The 17,066-nt window shown below is 32.4% G+C and overlaps 1 protein-coding gene across 2 annotated transcripts in view; it reads right to left on the bottom strand.

Annotated features, from left to right (window-relative positions):
• COL21A1 (collagen type XXI alpha 1 chain) overlaps positions 1 to 17,066 on the bottom strand; it is a 154,579-nt gene that overhangs the window by 119,476 nt on the left and 18,037 nt on the right. The window contains exon 2 of one of the 2 annotated variants that reach the window (XM_039852935.1): positions 7,437 to 7,529. The exons of the other annotated variant lie outside the window; for it this stretch is intronic. The gene's annotated coding sequence lies outside the window, so the exon portion shown is untranslated. The remainder of the gene's footprint in view (positions 1 to 7,436; positions 7,530 to 17,066) is intronic. 2 annotated transcript variants of the gene reach the window in all.

Genomic DNA, 17,066 nt, shown 5'->3' with positions numbered 1-17,066 from the left:
TACATAGATATTTTTTAGACAATCAGAAAAAACTGAACATAGACTGACATTAGATGTTATTCACTATTTTTAAAAATTCATTGGGTGTGATAGTGGTATGGTGGTTGTGTTTACTTTAGCTTCTTAAGTATTCAAAGAAAAAAGATATAAAAATAATAAAAGTATAAGCCACATAGTGGGAGAAATATTTGTAACACATATAATCAACAAAGAATTTATATCCAGAACACAAGTTTTTTATTCTAATGTTTTTCTAAGATGAATATTAAATTCGGTTTGTTTTGTTTATCTTTTTCTTTCTTTAAATTAGGATTTACTAAAAAGTATGTCACAAATAAAATCCCTAGGAGTGGCTCATAGCAGCAATATATTCACAGAGCATGCATGATGGTAATATAAACACAGAGCCATTACAAGGAAGAAAGCACTATATGGAATTATTTACCTCCATTAAAAAAAGCTCATCGGATTTTCAGTATTTCTAGTCTAGACTAATTAATCAAATGTAGCTTACATGTATGTGTGATATACATAATAATTAGGGCAATTTTCTCTACCCCCCCCACACACACACATTCTTTTTTAACAAATATTATTTCACTGAGCCATTCTCTTAAAACTTCTTATTTGTCTTCATTAAATTGTCTCCCTCTAAGTTTCTACTTTCAAATTAATTTAAAGCTGTCTAATAGATAAAATACCTCAATCTATATGACTTAAATCAAAACTCAATGAATGCTTATATCAATATCAGCAATTCTAACTAATCATGATATTATGTGAGTAGTTATTTTTCTGATTTTTCTAAGCAAGTTTGATGAGTTTCAAAGATTGTGACTTGTCAAGTGGGTAATGGAGGAAAAGATAGTGCCAATTTAAATTTCCTAGAGAGTTTAAGAAACTTGGTCTAGCCTGAGTAACTTACTCCTAAATCATTCTTAATTCTAAGAGGACCAATAAAATTAGTGCTAAGCATTTCATTAACATTTCTTATATTCAAACTGTAGCTACGATACTCTAGAGAGGTTTCCTGGAAATGCTTTACGGTACCTTAGGGCCTCATATAATTGATATGTACTGTGTACTAAAGTTTATTTTTAAAGGTTTTGATCATTATTTTCTATTTTGAATTATCATGGTTTTATGACTGCTATTGAGAGATAACCACTGATATATTATTTAATGTTCATTGCTAGTCAGGTACAGAGCCCCTTTCAAAATAATAATATTCCTATAGTGACTATAAACCACTTAATAAGTGATGATTTTATAGCATAGCTTTGCTACCAATACAACTGTTTATATTCTGAGGTATTCTAATTTACAAGAGAAATTCTAGATTTGTTAGACTAATAACAAAGATTTGGTATTTAAGTAGAATAATGATTGTAATTATCTTTCCAAAATTTTCACCTTTCCCTCTCAAGGAAAACAACTAATCACAGAAAATGAAAATGTATTGCACTTACATGGAACCCAAGAGAAGACCTAGGGAACAAATAAAATTTGAAGCCATTGACAAAGAAACAAAATATCACCAAGGAAAAGATACAAAAAAATAGGCAAAGGATAGACACAAAGCTTTATTATCATTTAATTTAATAACGTACTTAAAGTTTTCAGTGATCTCTAAAAATATTTTATACAAGGATATAAAATACGTGTCTCCTACAGTAAGATATTTGTAAGATATTTCTATAATAGCTTATTGAAGCATGAGAAAACAAATTATATATACTCAAAAATTACTAAAATTATTTTTATCCATTAATGAGGTATCCGTACCTGCTACAAATCAATGAGTGAAAACATGTGGTTAAAGAATATTAGACTGGGTATTGGAAGACTGTATTTAGCCCAATTCTGCCATCAGATGAATTTAAGCAAGAGAGGAAAGGGGAAAACAAAAAACAAAAAACCCCAGCTAGGACTGCTCTCTGACAATCAGTTTTCCTTTCTGTAAAAATAGAAGAGTTGACCAGTCTGACATTATGTGAATCTATGATAATCAGCAAAATCAATTTACATGTTTTCCTTTTTTTTACACAAGAGTATAATTATACCATTGTGTAGCCTGCTTTTTTAAAAATCAAATTGTAGACATTTAAGAAACTAGTGTAAGAGCCAAGATATTTTATTCCAGTGGATGAAATGCAAATATATAGGGTTGATTAGATATACTGTACAGAGTTCATGATGTAGTAAATAGCACTTTTATTTATATTACCCATGATTACTCTCATGCATATAACCTTTCCCTTGTCTAAATTCCTCACAACCAATAACATTTACTACTTTACTAATTGTTTTCTATATAGAAGAATTGTCTCTCCAGCTAATAAGTATACTTGTTGTCAGTGCAGGACTGGTTTTCAAACTCTGGTCCATGAATCACTAGCCTGGGCAAGTTCACTAACCTGGGCAGGTTCTAAAACCTTGCTTAGCCACGAATTCTTGATCTGAAAAATCAGTATAATACCACAGTTCTTCCAGGACTGTTATAAAGATTAAATGAGATAGTAAAGCTCTGGTTTATGTGAGGTTAAATAATGGCAAGCATTTACATTTCATTCTTTACCTTCCCCAGATCCCTAAATAGGAAAGTATATTATAGATGTCTTTTGCATTCCGCAGAGTCTTTGATCATGCTAAGCCCACAGAAGGCACTGAAATATTTGTTGCATCATTCACTCAATAAACATTTATTGAGAATGAACTGTGTCAGGCTTGGGAAGTATGAGGAGGAAATAAAAATGAAGACGACTGTGATAGCTCTTTCATGAAAGATTTCTAAATCACCTAGACAGCACATGATAAGGATATTAGAAGTATGAAGTAATTTTAACATACTTGGAATAATTGTGACTGATGGTTGGCCAAAAGTATTTAAAAATACAAAGCAAAAATAACAAAAATGCAGAGTAGTACCTAAATAGGAAAGATTTTAGAATATGGGCACTGTTTATCTCCCTAAATGAAAATGTCCCATGAAGTTAAAGTTTAATGGGCAAAATGTATTAGTCTAATTGGAAACCTGTTTTCTTTTTCTTGGAACAAAAATCACAGGAAAAACATTGCAGAGATTCAAGTTCCATGATAAAGGAGAAAAAACAAAATGGGTTTTCAAAGATGGGATGAAATCATGTTTCCATGGAAACCATGAGCTAGCTGGTTGCAGCCCAACTTAAGTTGGCAATTTTGGCTAATTTAACTATAAAAATAAATTTTGCAACTTAAAAAATTTACCCATTCTGTCATGAATGTAATTTTCAAATGATATCTAAATACATGGAAAATATCTTACTGAATTAAAGACATATTTTTAAATTTCTTTAATCATTACCAACTTCACCTGGCAAAGATATCATTTAAATTGGAAACAAATCCAATGAACTAAGCTGTGCCAGAATAAATAGAATCTAGAATATGGTTGTCCTCTGATTCTAACATTGGAGCAAGAACAGGGACAGGAGTTTCTCTGTTACAGACTAGCAGAGTCTGTGGGTTTAATAGCTTTACTGAATCACAATAACCAAAATAGACTCACCATTCTATCTCAAATAAGCAAGGCTACTTTTTTTTTTTACGTTTAGATTTTTTTCCATATTAGAAATTCATTTGATTATTTGCATGTGGTTGTTAGGCCACAAATAAGACACAAAAATGTTTGTGATTTATTACTATGATATAAAAAATATTCTCATCCTATGTTTTACATTTTTCAAAGATTTTACCTTTATTTAAGGACCTCATTGACTCTAGCCTCTGATTTGCTTTATATAAAATCCTTCTGTGTGACTTCGTGCTTTTAGACACAAGAAGAACCAAGGGGCAAGAAAACATATAGCTGAGCAATCAACTCTGAATTAAAACTGTCCAGTCATACCTTGATCACCTTTTTTCACCACATCCAGTAACCGACTATCTCACAATCACATTTAACTGAAGTTTAACTTCTTATCTCTATGACAGTTCCCAAATTGGGAAACTTAACAATTAATTCTTAAAGGATCATTCTTCCCTCGACTTATACTTGCAGGTACCTTTCTCTCCTTCTCTTCCTGGCCAAGCTTCACGAAAGACAGGTCTTCATTTGTTTTTCTCCATTTCCTCACCTCCTGCTAAAGTTTCATCCCACTGCAATCAAATGTCTGACTTAAGCACGCTACTGAAACTGGTGCTCCAAGGCACCAGTGATTTCCTAATTGCTGAAGTAAGTCAGCTCTTTCTGGCCATCTTTAATTTCCCTGCATTTGGCTCATATAGATGGCTTTTTTTATTATTATTGTTGGAACTTTCTCCCTAAGTCTTCCTTGATACCACTCTCCCTGGGAGTAAGTTATTTTCAGGCTCCTCTGAGAGTCTTTCCTACTGTCCTTTATGTATTTAAGTTTCTGATATTTAGCAATAGCCCCCACTTTTCTCATTCTGCAAACCCTCACCTGGAAATTTTCTCCTCCCCTGCAGCTTCACCTACCATTTTGATACTACCAAATCACAATTTTTTTTTATCTCCAACACATGCTTAACTCTTTAATTTCAACAGTCCATTTTTAAATAATTATACCCAAAAGTCTGCTGAACAATTTTCAATTGCCAACCTACAATCAATTTCAACAAATATTAAAATGAGCTCAAAATCTACCCCTAAAAAATTACTATTCTCTTTCTATTCCCTATTTAAATAATTTACACAGTTATCCTAAATCAGAACCATGTCTTTCAAAAGCTATTTTCTATCCATCCTCTCATAACTAAAAACAAAATCCTCAAGACTATTTGCTCTATAGCCAATGCCACTGTCATAGGCTGAGACTTTATTATCTCATACCCACCCATACTATTGAAATAGCTGCAGAAGAAACAGTTGAAAACTTAAACACTCATTCATTATTTTGAAATATGCAACATTCATTCATTATTTCAAAATAAAAAGTGTTTCTTTAATAATAAAAACCAAAAACCTCTAGAAAATATCATTTGTGGTGAAATGTTAGAATTCTCTTTCAATAAAGCCAGAAATAATACAATGATGCCTGCAATCACCAGTTCTATTTACTACTGTAATAGGCACTCTAAGAAAATACGACAATAAAAATAAGGTATAAGATTGAGAAAGGAATAAAATTATCAATTATTAGGGGCAATTATCTAAATTTTAAAGTCTACATGAAAAATAACAGATTCAGCAAAGCTGAATACAAAACTAAGTTTTTAAAAATCAAATGTCATTCCCTTATTTTAGCAGCAAGAAATTTAAAAATGTATTTTTGAAGATATTCCCAATGGCAATCAAAATGTCATATTTAGAGTGACTAAAACAAAATTATAATTGAAAGACAAAAAAGTTCTAAATAAATGAATAATAAATGTGTTAATATGGCAAGACTTAATATCATAAAAGTGAAAGAATTCCCCTCAAATTAATCTATACACTCAATACAATTTTCATTAAAATTCAAGTGTTTTCTGTTTGAGTGTAGGTATGGAACTTGATAAGCTGATTAAAAAATTCAAATGGAAGAAAAACAGGCTAAAATTAGCCAAAACAATTTTGAAGAAGAAAAATAGAAATAGATTTATACTATCAGATATCATATTTTATTTAAAAACTATAGTAATTATAAAGATTTAGTATTGACAAGACTTTAGACTAGAACACCGGATCTGAATTAAGATCTTACAAACAAATCCACCTATTATAGGAAATTGTTTTAAGAGAGAAGAGGCATTATAAATGAGTAGCAAAGAGATGGACTATTGAATAAATGTGCTGTGATAATTGGTAATCATATCAAGGAGGGGAAATACAGATATAATTGCACCCTTATTCACACCATATACCAGATGGATTAAAGACCCAAATATGTAAAGCAAAAATTTTAAACTCTTAGAAAAATATAGAATATCTTTTTTAATGTTGGAGAAGAAAGAAATTTATATTTTTCTGACAAAGAACATCATAAAGTTAAAAGACAAAACTAACCTAGAATAAAACATTTGCCACATACATTTCTAACTAAAGTTTAGTGCCTTAGATATAGAAAGAAAGCCTACATTCAATGAGAAAAATGTAAACAATCCTATAGGACATGGGGTAAAGATTATGAAGAAATTCAAATAAGAGGAAACCTGGACATCTAATATGAGAATGTTAGCAATCTTGACAATAGGAAAATACAAACTAAAGCAAAATACTATTCACACCCACTAAAATATGTTAACAACGAAAGTTAAAGAGAATATAGGAAAATAGTAATTCGTGCTCCAAAAGTGAATACACTGGTATAGCCACTTTGAAGAGAAATTTGTAATGCATAGTAAAGTTGAAAAAAGCATATGCTATAATCTCTTGATTCTATTTCAAGGGGAATACTCTGAAAAATGTATTTGCGTACACAAGGAGAATTATATATCACTGCAGCATTATGTGTAACTGGAAAAAAATGTAACAGCTAATTGTTTCTCTAATGAACCCTGGATATTTCAAGACAAAAAAAAAAAAAAAAAAAAAAAGGATGTTCCAGAGCTGTGTATACCAGTAATCCACAGTAAATAAATAAACAGTATGATGCCATTGTTATAAATTTTAAAATTTACAAAATAATAACATGTTGTTTGGGGGTACATACATACATAATAAAAGTACAAATGTATACATTGGAATAATATACAGCAATCTTCAGACTGTGATGACTTCTGGGTTTGAAGAAATGGAAAAAGGCATGGAGGTAGATCTTTGTTTATCTGCAACTTTATTACTTTTAAAAAGACAGAACTTTCTGAAGCAAATAAATATGGGTGATAGGTTCATTGATGTTTTGTGTTGCTTTTCTATGTGTTTACAATATTCTGTAATTAATTTTTTTATTTAAGTCCTTTAATGGCTTTCTATAGCCTTCAAGACACAGTTCTAGCTTCTCAGATAAGCCCTTTCATGATGTAGTCCCCACTTTCCATTCAAAAATCATCAGTGTCCACTCCTGCTAGACATCATGATCCTTGTACTTTCCATGGTGATATCTTTCTCACTCTGAGCAGGAATTAGGATTGTCTCACACTGAAACTTCGGAGGACCTCTGATGTAATTGCTTGCATATATGTCCATCTTCCCCCACTGAAATGTGAGTTTATTGAGGACAGGGATAGAATCTGAATTTTTTCTCACTCCCAGTGTGTTTCATAGAGCTTTCATATATGAGAAATTCAATAAATGGGAGATGGATGGATATATACACAGACATCTATTGCTGAATGTCAGTCTTGTTTTTCATCAGCTTTCAGTTCTTGGAGAGAGGTTCCTTACTGGTAAATTCCTGGGCATAGACACGTGTCCAACCCTGGGGTACTCAGAGTGTTTTGGTGGCCTCTATCTCTCTTTCTACATGTTCACGTATCCCGATTTCTAGTTTTCAAAGACTGGTGTTACCACTTACACTGTACCTGTACCCTCTTTGGGCTCCCCAACTCCCGAGCCACACCCTCTATCTGCAGAAGGGTCCACCGTATTCTCCTAGCAGTGCAATTACCTACAAACCAAAATGGAAATAATTTTAGATTTGTCCAAATCTAGACACTTTTGTATATTCCTCCACATGATCTTAGAAACCACAACACAGCTGAAAGACAATAAACTTTCAGTTAAAACAGATTTAAACAGACTTAAATTCTTAATCTACCACTTACTGCGTGACTTAAAACAAGTTTCTTAATCTCTCTGAATCTTACTTTCCTCCTCTCTAAATCAGGAATAAATCTACCCTATCTACTGTGAAAGATTGTTGTGAACGCTAAATAAAATGACATAAAAGCACCTTATAAAGTTCTCATCCATTGTCAGGATTCAATAAATAATACTTTTCTTCCCTTCTCCTTAACACTAGGGTTTGCAAAATTATGAGTGGAAAAACAACTAATTGCTATAGTTGAAAAGAATCACTCTTTCCTAAATACCCATAGTACATTATTTGCAAATTTGAACAAAGCAGACATCTATCACTTTCTTGTAAGGTAATATACCTTCATGTGTATCTGTGTATTTCCTACTTACCTGACTAGCTGTGAGTTCCTAGAGAGCAGGATTTAAAATCATTAATTCTCTACACCACACTATGCTTTATGTGTTATAGTCAATCAGTTAAATATTTTGATGGCACACCTACCATTGGTAAAATGTTTAGTTTTATTTTTTCACAATGGTGACAGATTTATGCTAATCCATCTGCACTTTCTAAGATGACTTCTTTTGGGGTTACACATCAGTGGAATGATTGGCTAGGACAAAGTGTACAGAATGCGGTTGTGGAATGCTGTAAAGTCAACTGGCACATGAGACCTATTGCTGCACTAGTGGCCATGTTCCAACCAACCAACCAAGCCAGCCCAGATACCATCCAACTCCACATAGGAGACCGACATTATTATTTTTGGAGGAGAGTTTATTTTTAGAAATGTCATATTTTAGTTTTGAAATTGTGTGCCTAGTAGAGCCAAAAGGTGGTACAACCAAATATAAAACCAACTAAAAGATATCCATACCCTGCTCATACACATATACATTTCCTTTTTGGCCAAAGATGCCTTTTAAAGCTCAGTCCACACTAAGATGTCTAAAAGATGTACTGAGAATCCCATTCTCTCTTCTTCTACACTGTTCTCTGTTATCCAAATAATTCTCATTGGAATTGTCAACATAGCCCTCTGATTAGAGTCAACCTCACACAGATGCGAGTCTTGATTGCTGTATGGAGCCAGTGCTAAGTCAGCATAATTCACTGTCTCTGACTACAAGAAGATTCTAGTTCAATTCTCATCCTTAACCATCTGTAGAGTCTTGAGCTACATTTTTTTGGCATGTGTCTTCTTACGCAGGCCAAAACTTAACATATGAGGGCTAAGCTGGATTTTTCCACACCTGTTTCTGTTTTTAGACAATAAAACATTTATGAGATATTTTGCCTGAACATATTTTTAAAATAAGATATTTCTTTCTGAAAATTAAGTACATGAGGAAATTATTTTATATATTTAGAAGGTGAGTCTTAATTATATACTCCAAAGCAATTTATAAGTATTTCCTATATTAAGGAAACAATTCATATTCAGTGGTATATATAAACTTCAAATGTATGAGTTCTTATAAAAATATAGCCAGTCCATATTTTTAAGAAACATTTTAAGGTAGAGTTTGAGTGCCAATTATAAAATATGTTATATTTCAAAATAAGAAATACTGTTGGAGAGTAATACTCTCATATGTGATGGAAGTATGTTCGCATTCATTAAAATAAGATTTCTATGAATGAACATTATATGAGTTTCATGGAATGGTGTCCTCTTTCTGGACAATTGGGCCAGTGTACGAAGAGGAGTCCATTTGGTGGGATCCCACTATTGGGTCATTTGAAGGCAAATAATTTATTAAGTCAAGACATTAGCTCAGCTAACTCAACACCAGGTTAGAATGAAAATCCAACTCAACTGTGGGCTCCACAGCAGTGACAACCAAGTACTGACTTTTCTCAGCGACTCATAAGAGAAGGCATTAAATACATTTAACAAACAAGAAACTCCCTATGAAGAGAGGAGCAAAGTTGCCCCTTAGGAAAAATTAACCAAATGACTGAAAGTTATCACAAAGTCCTTCCCATCCAATTTCATTGTTTAACACATAAGAAGCTGGGGCTCATTGAGGTTAAATATTCTAACCAATATTAAATGCAGCAACAGAGCCAATATCAAAACCTAGGTCCAATGGTTCCCAAAACCATTTCCCAATCCGTAATGCCTCTCTTAACTGGGAAAAGGTTTAATGTCACTTCTCTAGAAGTGACCTGTAGGAGTCAGCCTATGGGTTAAACAAGAAGAAGGTTTCTAGTCACATGCAGTATTGTAAGAACTTCAAGAAAACTCCACCTACTCAACACTGAGCAGAACAATACCACTCTAGTCTCAGCTCTACAAAGCATCAGATATGTAATCCCCCCACCCCCAGTCATTAGGCCCCTCTCAGAGCTGGAGGCCACATATGTATATAGAGATGAGAGGGTAATTCTAATCCATTTCACTGTCATGAGTATCAAATGTGATAATGACAGCTCAAGAGTTTCATATACTGTGACATACTATACAAAGTATGAAAAATCTGGTATCCTCAAATGAGAAGAAACTCATTCCTTGATCTGTACTATAAAACTATCTGAATACAATTTAGGACTTTTTTAAAAACAGAAATGCATTAAAAATATTTAAAGAACACTAGCTTGGTGCAAAATATTAGGAAGGTACCCAAACTTTTCTGAGGTACCTTGCTTTTGAAATATAGAGAAAACATATTTGATGAATATTCAGTAGTCTTATACTCCTAAATGTTTGGTAACATTATTGCCAGGCATAAAAGTAGTTCACTTTGTAAAAAAGAAAATATAAGAAAAACATCAGAATAACTTCATGAAAGTAGTTAATCATATTATTATTTTGTTTTTAGTACATTTCCCAACACTTCTTAAAATCAAAAACTTTTCCTTAACTGTTTAATAAAATCACCATGTGTTGTCACTGCAGTCACCACAAGGCAACAGCTCATTCTTACATGGAAATAAAATGCACCCTTCATTCATGTCAATCACAGAGAAAACATCCAACATATAATACTCTGTAGTTCCTATCACATGAGTACACTTTTTAAATAATTTCTATTTCCCTTGTGTGAAATGAGGGTTATTACATAACTTCTTAAAATGCCTTTTAATACTTGGAGTATTATGCCTCTTCTCTTAATGTTGAATATATTCTAAAATATTGAACACACCTGTTTGAGGTTTTTGAACTGGAATTTACTATATCACATTTATTTTTAAATCATAGAAATGTATTATTTTCGGAAGTAAAACTAAAGGTATTTTCCTCCTTGTGCTATTTATCTCAGACATATTTCAATATTTCTATCTGTTCACATAAAGCAGAAAGAAAAAAATTAAACTGCTTTAAGTTTGTATGTAGGTATTCCAAGTGACTCGCTAAATCTATGATTAGGTTAGTACCAGGGTCATAAAACTGGCATTTTACCATTGAAAAAAATTTATTCTAGAGAAAGTAGGTTGCCCCCTGCCCCTACCTTATAATTTTGTATTGAAAGACCAACTTGGGCTGTTACAAAGTAAAATTATTTAAAAATTTAAAAAATAGTGATTCGATTTATAAAAATTTAATTAGCAAAAATTGCAATAAAACATCTATTGCTTTAATGAAGCATATCTATCCTTTGTGATATCATCAGGATAAGTTCCATTTTATTACACAGTTAAGGTAACATTTTGTCAAGCAGCTGACTTTTGTTGCAATAAAATTTTGATAATCTATTCACCGAATGGTATTATGTTCAATTTTTTTTGAACATTACTGAGTGTGTGATTACTGAATACCTGATATTTATTGAGTGTCTGACAAGCACTAAGGTATTATGAAGATGGATAATCCATTTTAATTAAAGTACTTAACTATGTAGAGAAAGTTTATTATAAATATATTCTGTTTCTCCAACAAAACTAAGAGCTTTCAGGAGAGTAATATGAAGATGTATTTTATATATTTTTTTTATTTTTAATAATAACAGTATTACTCCATGACACATAGTAGAAATCCAATTAACATTGCTTTACGGTTCATATATTTGTTCATTTATTCATTCAACGAACATTTATTGTCTGCCTGCCAAATGACATAATACTTGTACAACATATTGCATGACATCTGGTATACAGGGGTTACTCAATAAATGTCATGTTAGATGGAGAGTAAATAGCTAGCCAGCCATAACTTGATTAGGCAATGAATACACAACAGATATACAAAGAAATCTGATGCTACAAAAGCACAGAAGATAGTCTGGAGGAAATCCAAGTAAATAACACAAGTTAGCATAGGAACTAAGGGAACATGTTTGCAAAAAAGTTAGAGTCAATGTCTTAGTGTCAAAATACAAAGCAAGTTTAATCTTACTGAACAATATCATTACTATCTATGCTTCCTTGATGTCAACCTTATCTAAAATTTCTTAGTTACTAAAGACTCAAGGAAAACTATCAGCTATATGATGTTTTATTTAAGAATGGTTTTGTATAACTACAAAAGAAGGAATGCCATTTGAACATTTATAGAGTTGGAAGGAATACGAGCTGTTGTCCACACTCTGCTTGAACTTATCCAAGAACAGAAAACTTAGTCTTTAGACAATTTTTATTGCTACTTTCTGATATCAGGCAATGGATTAAGCAATGGATTAAGCAAATTGCTACTTTCTGATATCAGGCAATGGATTAAGCAATTACATACCTTATTTCATTTAGTCCTGCAAGCCCTCGAAATAAGAGCTATACTATCAGTTCTATTTTACAATACTCAGTGAGGCTCAGAGAGATTTAAAAGAAGTTGGTCACACAAAGGCAGAGCCAACAACTTTAGCTAAGTCCCTTTGAGGTCCTATGACCCCTGCTCTCTACTATATAATTCAATGCTGCTCTTGAAGCAAAAATCTGTTTCTTGCTGATATTCTGTAGTTCTTTATGCATTAAATGCACTACTGTGTATTTACTCCAAGTTTTCTTAACTATTGACATTTGGGACCAGATAAGTTTTTATCATGGAGTCTGTCCTGTGCACTTTACAAAGCTTGTGGCACCCCTGGTCTCTACCCACTAGATGCCAGTAGTATTCTCTTCCAGTTGTGACAACCAAAAATGTTCCTAGACGTAGACAGGGGACCAAATCAACCCCACTGAAAATTACCGATTTAATCAATAGAGGTTTCCCTCAAGGATTGGCAATTAGGAGATTTTAACAAATGAAACTGTATTTGAACTTTGTGAGTCTTAGATTTCATACTAGAAATCAATCACCATTCCTATAGTTTTTTGTCCAAAACAGAATGCAATAAGGTAAAATGCATTAGTTCGTTTAAAATATTAAAAAGACTTGAACTTGTTGGTTAGCCTTTCTGTTTCATACTTGACATAAACTGTACTTTTTTATTATCAGTATTTCTAAGATTGTGCTTCTATTTTGGAACCAAATATTCTTGAAATAGTAGATCAGGTCGTTACAAAAAATAATTTAAAAGCAAAGGAAGAAACCTACCACACTCATTCTCATGGCTTGTATTTGCTTTTTATTCTTTGGCCATGAACAACAGAGTCCTTTCTAAATTGAAAATGTTTTCATTCTATTTTATTTTGATTTCACAGACAACTAATGGTAAAACATAATAATGTTGTATATGAGGATTTTTATTATATTCCACTACCTCAGATGATAGTGTGGTTGGATTTGTCATGTTTCTCAATCCACAGATCTGCAAAGCTCTAAGATCTCATGCCTATAATGAACTAAGTTTTTAGTACATCCAAAGAATATAATAGAAAAGAGATACTGCTTCTCTAGGGAGTAAAGTTTAAGGCATATAATCTACCTCTATGATAAAATGCAGACTTCCTATTAGAAGACAAATCATTCATTTAAATCACTTGAGTAGGAAAGTACTAAAAGAAAATTCATCTGGGTCTATTTAAGGTTCAGAAAAAAATCACATACAAAAAGATTCTTTGGCTTTCACCCTAGAAGATTTTCATGTGATTGTCAATCAGAAATATTTTTATTCAGTTTAAGCTCTTATTCCTCCAAACAAAAGGGACTCCCAAGGAGATGTTAGAGAATTTCAAGGTGGATCACACAGATCTAAACTCCCTGATTCCAAAAAATTAAGCCTACACAATGACTTTGGCAATGGTAGGTAAGTGGACTAATCCTATGTCCATTACTTTTCTCATCCTTTACATTTTTGTTCTCATGCCAAAGAGATTTCGTGTAAATGGTTCATAGATTTATTTTTCATTAAATGCTTCTCAAAAGGTACATATTGAGGTAAGAGGTATCCTTGGTCTATTCAGAAAAAAAAAAAAAAAGAAAGAAAAAAAAACTTTTGCAATCCCTGGCTAAGCTATGATTGGTCCTGTCACTCCTGGGATAAACAGTAGTTCTACCAAGATTACTTTCCGTGAAAACCAGTCTATGTATTAGTTGTGTTCATTTGAAGAAAGGCTGATAGTGACTGACAGCAATATCAATAGAAGGGAGAACAGTAATGTGTTTACCTATATTCTTTGCTTCTTTAATTATTGTCTGGATTTTACCTTTCCCTTTCCACAGAAGAGTAAAAGTATCCTCCAAGAAGATAATATGAAGAAAAAGGTCAGTACTTTCTTATTTCATATTTTTATTTCTGTTTCATTTGGAAGACATAATAATATTCTTCATTCTATAACATGCCTTGCAGAAATATCAATTTACTTGCTTTTCCAATTAACTATATCATTAAATTTAAAAAATAAAAAAAATATGAAATTCTTCTAAGTACTAGGTTTATGGCGAACAGTGCATTAAAATTTTCTGGAGCCATCAATAAATGATTTTTGATAATAAGTATAGCTATTAGATTGATTTTTCACATTGTAATTTCAAAAAACTATAAAAATTTAATAGGTGTAAAACTATATTTGCATAATGCATTCATGGTAAACGACCTTTAAATCAAAAATGCTCAAGAATGCAATATTATTAGCTATTTCCAGAGTAACAAAATATACCATGGTTCTTCCTGACGATCGCCAAAAACATTTCCACCTGATAAAAACTAAATGATATGCAGTATATATTAAAATTCTGCTTTTTCATTGATTTTTCAACTATAAGGTGTTGGCAGACAATTCTGCATGTTTGGGTGCCCCTTGAATCAGCTTTGTCCCAAGGATGCTGGGAGATATCCCTAACAACCACAGGAGATAGTGTCTCACTCCTGAGATGAGGGCAGATTTGTTTCCTGCCTAGTATAATAGAGATGATTTCTTCCTCCTGTACAATGTTGGACAAATTTGCTAGCATACTTTTTATAAAAAATGATTTCTTAAGCTCAGAGTTCCTCAGCTGTGACATAAACCACTTTGTATGCAGAATCTACCTGGGTTGCTCCACATCAACCTCACGGGACTTGAGGGACAAGAGGAATCAGTAGGAATCTGACGCTGGGTGCTGTGTTGTGAGTAAGAAAGTCCTTTTTTCTCTGACCCAACAGTCTCCTTTCTGCCAGCCTAAAACTGTGGCAGACTAACTTATTAGATTCCAAGTAGGGTAAAATTGCAGACCCTTCACAGTTCTTGACATAAACATAGTAAATGCACAATAATTTCAGTAGATGTTAAAATGAAGAGGCCAAGATACTATGTATAATGAACTCCATTACTTATTATGTAGATTTATAATTTTCTTTGGCAAAAGTATAAATTACAGTCTGTAGTTTGTGTTAGACATAATTAAAATAAAAATATTGATTATTTTAATATTTTCCATTCTGATATCTTCCTGCCTTATTTCAATGTGACTGCTACTTAATAAGTCTCATTCTCTTCGGAACATGATAGACATAAACTAAATATATATAAATATATATATATGTAATACCAAAAAAAAGACGTGTCTAAGAATCAGCATATTTGACTGAATCAAAACATAAAAACAGTGACATTATGGGCTTTTGTTTTCCTGACACTGCTCAATTTTACCAAGTTCCCTACTGGAAAAAACACGTCAATATGAGCCACTTGATGAACATAGTGACATATTAGATTTCATTTGGACAACTATGCTGAAATATAACAGTTGGACAGTATCCCATTCTATGTAACTCTACTATTTAAATTTTTTAACAAAAGTACTGTTTTAAATATCATAACTTGTGAACCAAATCACACCAACCACTTTTTCTAATTCGCTTGAAACTGATGATAATGGAGAATAGCTAGACTCTTGAATACAACACCATGAAATGTAAATTGTAACAAACAAGTACGTAAGTCAATAAACAGAGATAAAAAAGAAAAAATCCTAAACCTCCAGAAAAAAAAATCAGAAAGGATTTCCCTTTTCTCAAAATTCTGAAAATGATCACTCTAACCACTAATTTAGTTTAAACACCACTGACTCCTTCAAAGCCACAAGTTAAATTTTCCTCCCACAAAACCCTTAAAATATTCCATTTTCCTTTAACATTTACAAGTTATACTAAGGCTCCTTCTAAAGCAAACAACTTCCTCTATACTAACTGGCCATTTCATTAAACCATTTTGAGACCCTGAGCTACCAACAAACTAACGACTAGATCAACTAATCATCATTGATTCAGAACACCTGCTCCTGAGTTAAGCAATGACTCAAAATTTCTGAAACACTTCACAGAATTTCACTTTTAGTGGTAGCTACGGCCTCATCAGTAAAGGCATCTAAAAGCTTTAAGTAGCTAAGTTCTCTGCTCAAGTATGAAGGGAGCCTACAGTGCTTGGTAGAAGACCTGGCATTTGGCTACCTAAAGGTTGCCACTTAGATGAATTTTCAGCTTGTTCCTGGCCAAAGAAGTTGCTGTTTTCAGGTGTTCAATGAAAGGAAAATAATCAACATCATAAAAGAATCTGGAGGGTTTGGGCACAAAAATCTCATTTAAAAGAAAAGAACTTCAAAAATGGCAAAGATGAGTCACTAATATGAACCTAGGCAAAATTTTGAAATTTTTAAATATATTCATGACCTTTAATTTTTAAATATATTAATCATTGAACAGAGTAGCTTATCTTTTTTAAGCTGTGGATATTTATAGAAGTTATAATCAGTATTATGTCTACTATTTTGTGATCTCCTAGTTTTGCTTTATTTCAAATATTCATTTGAAGAATCAACAAATACTAAAGAATTGTTCAAACAATCCATATGTCTCGAGATTTACTTTTTAAACCCAACATCAGAAATGTTACCAATGGTTAATTCATTCACCAGTAGAAAAATACTGAAAATATCAAGCATAGCCGAATCCCAAACTTTTACAGTCAAGTGTATACCAAGATAAGTCACCTTGATTTCCTCCCCTACAATGGAAGGAATATTGTATTATTCCTTTCTAGAAACTAGAGAAAGGTAATTTTTCACCACATGTTCCTCTATCATTTAATTTACATGGATTCATCTTC

This window comes from Pteropus medius, unplaced genomic scaffold, assembly GCF_902729225.1.
Source record: "Pteropus medius unplaced genomic scaffold, Ma_sr-lr_union100, whole genome shotgun sequence".
Classification (NCBI taxonomy): Eukaryota; Metazoa; Chordata; class Mammalia; order Chiroptera; family Pteropodidae; genus Pteropus; species Pteropus medius.
Note: the sequence above shows the minus strand (reverse complement) of the source record. Positions and strands in the feature narration are given on the sequence as shown.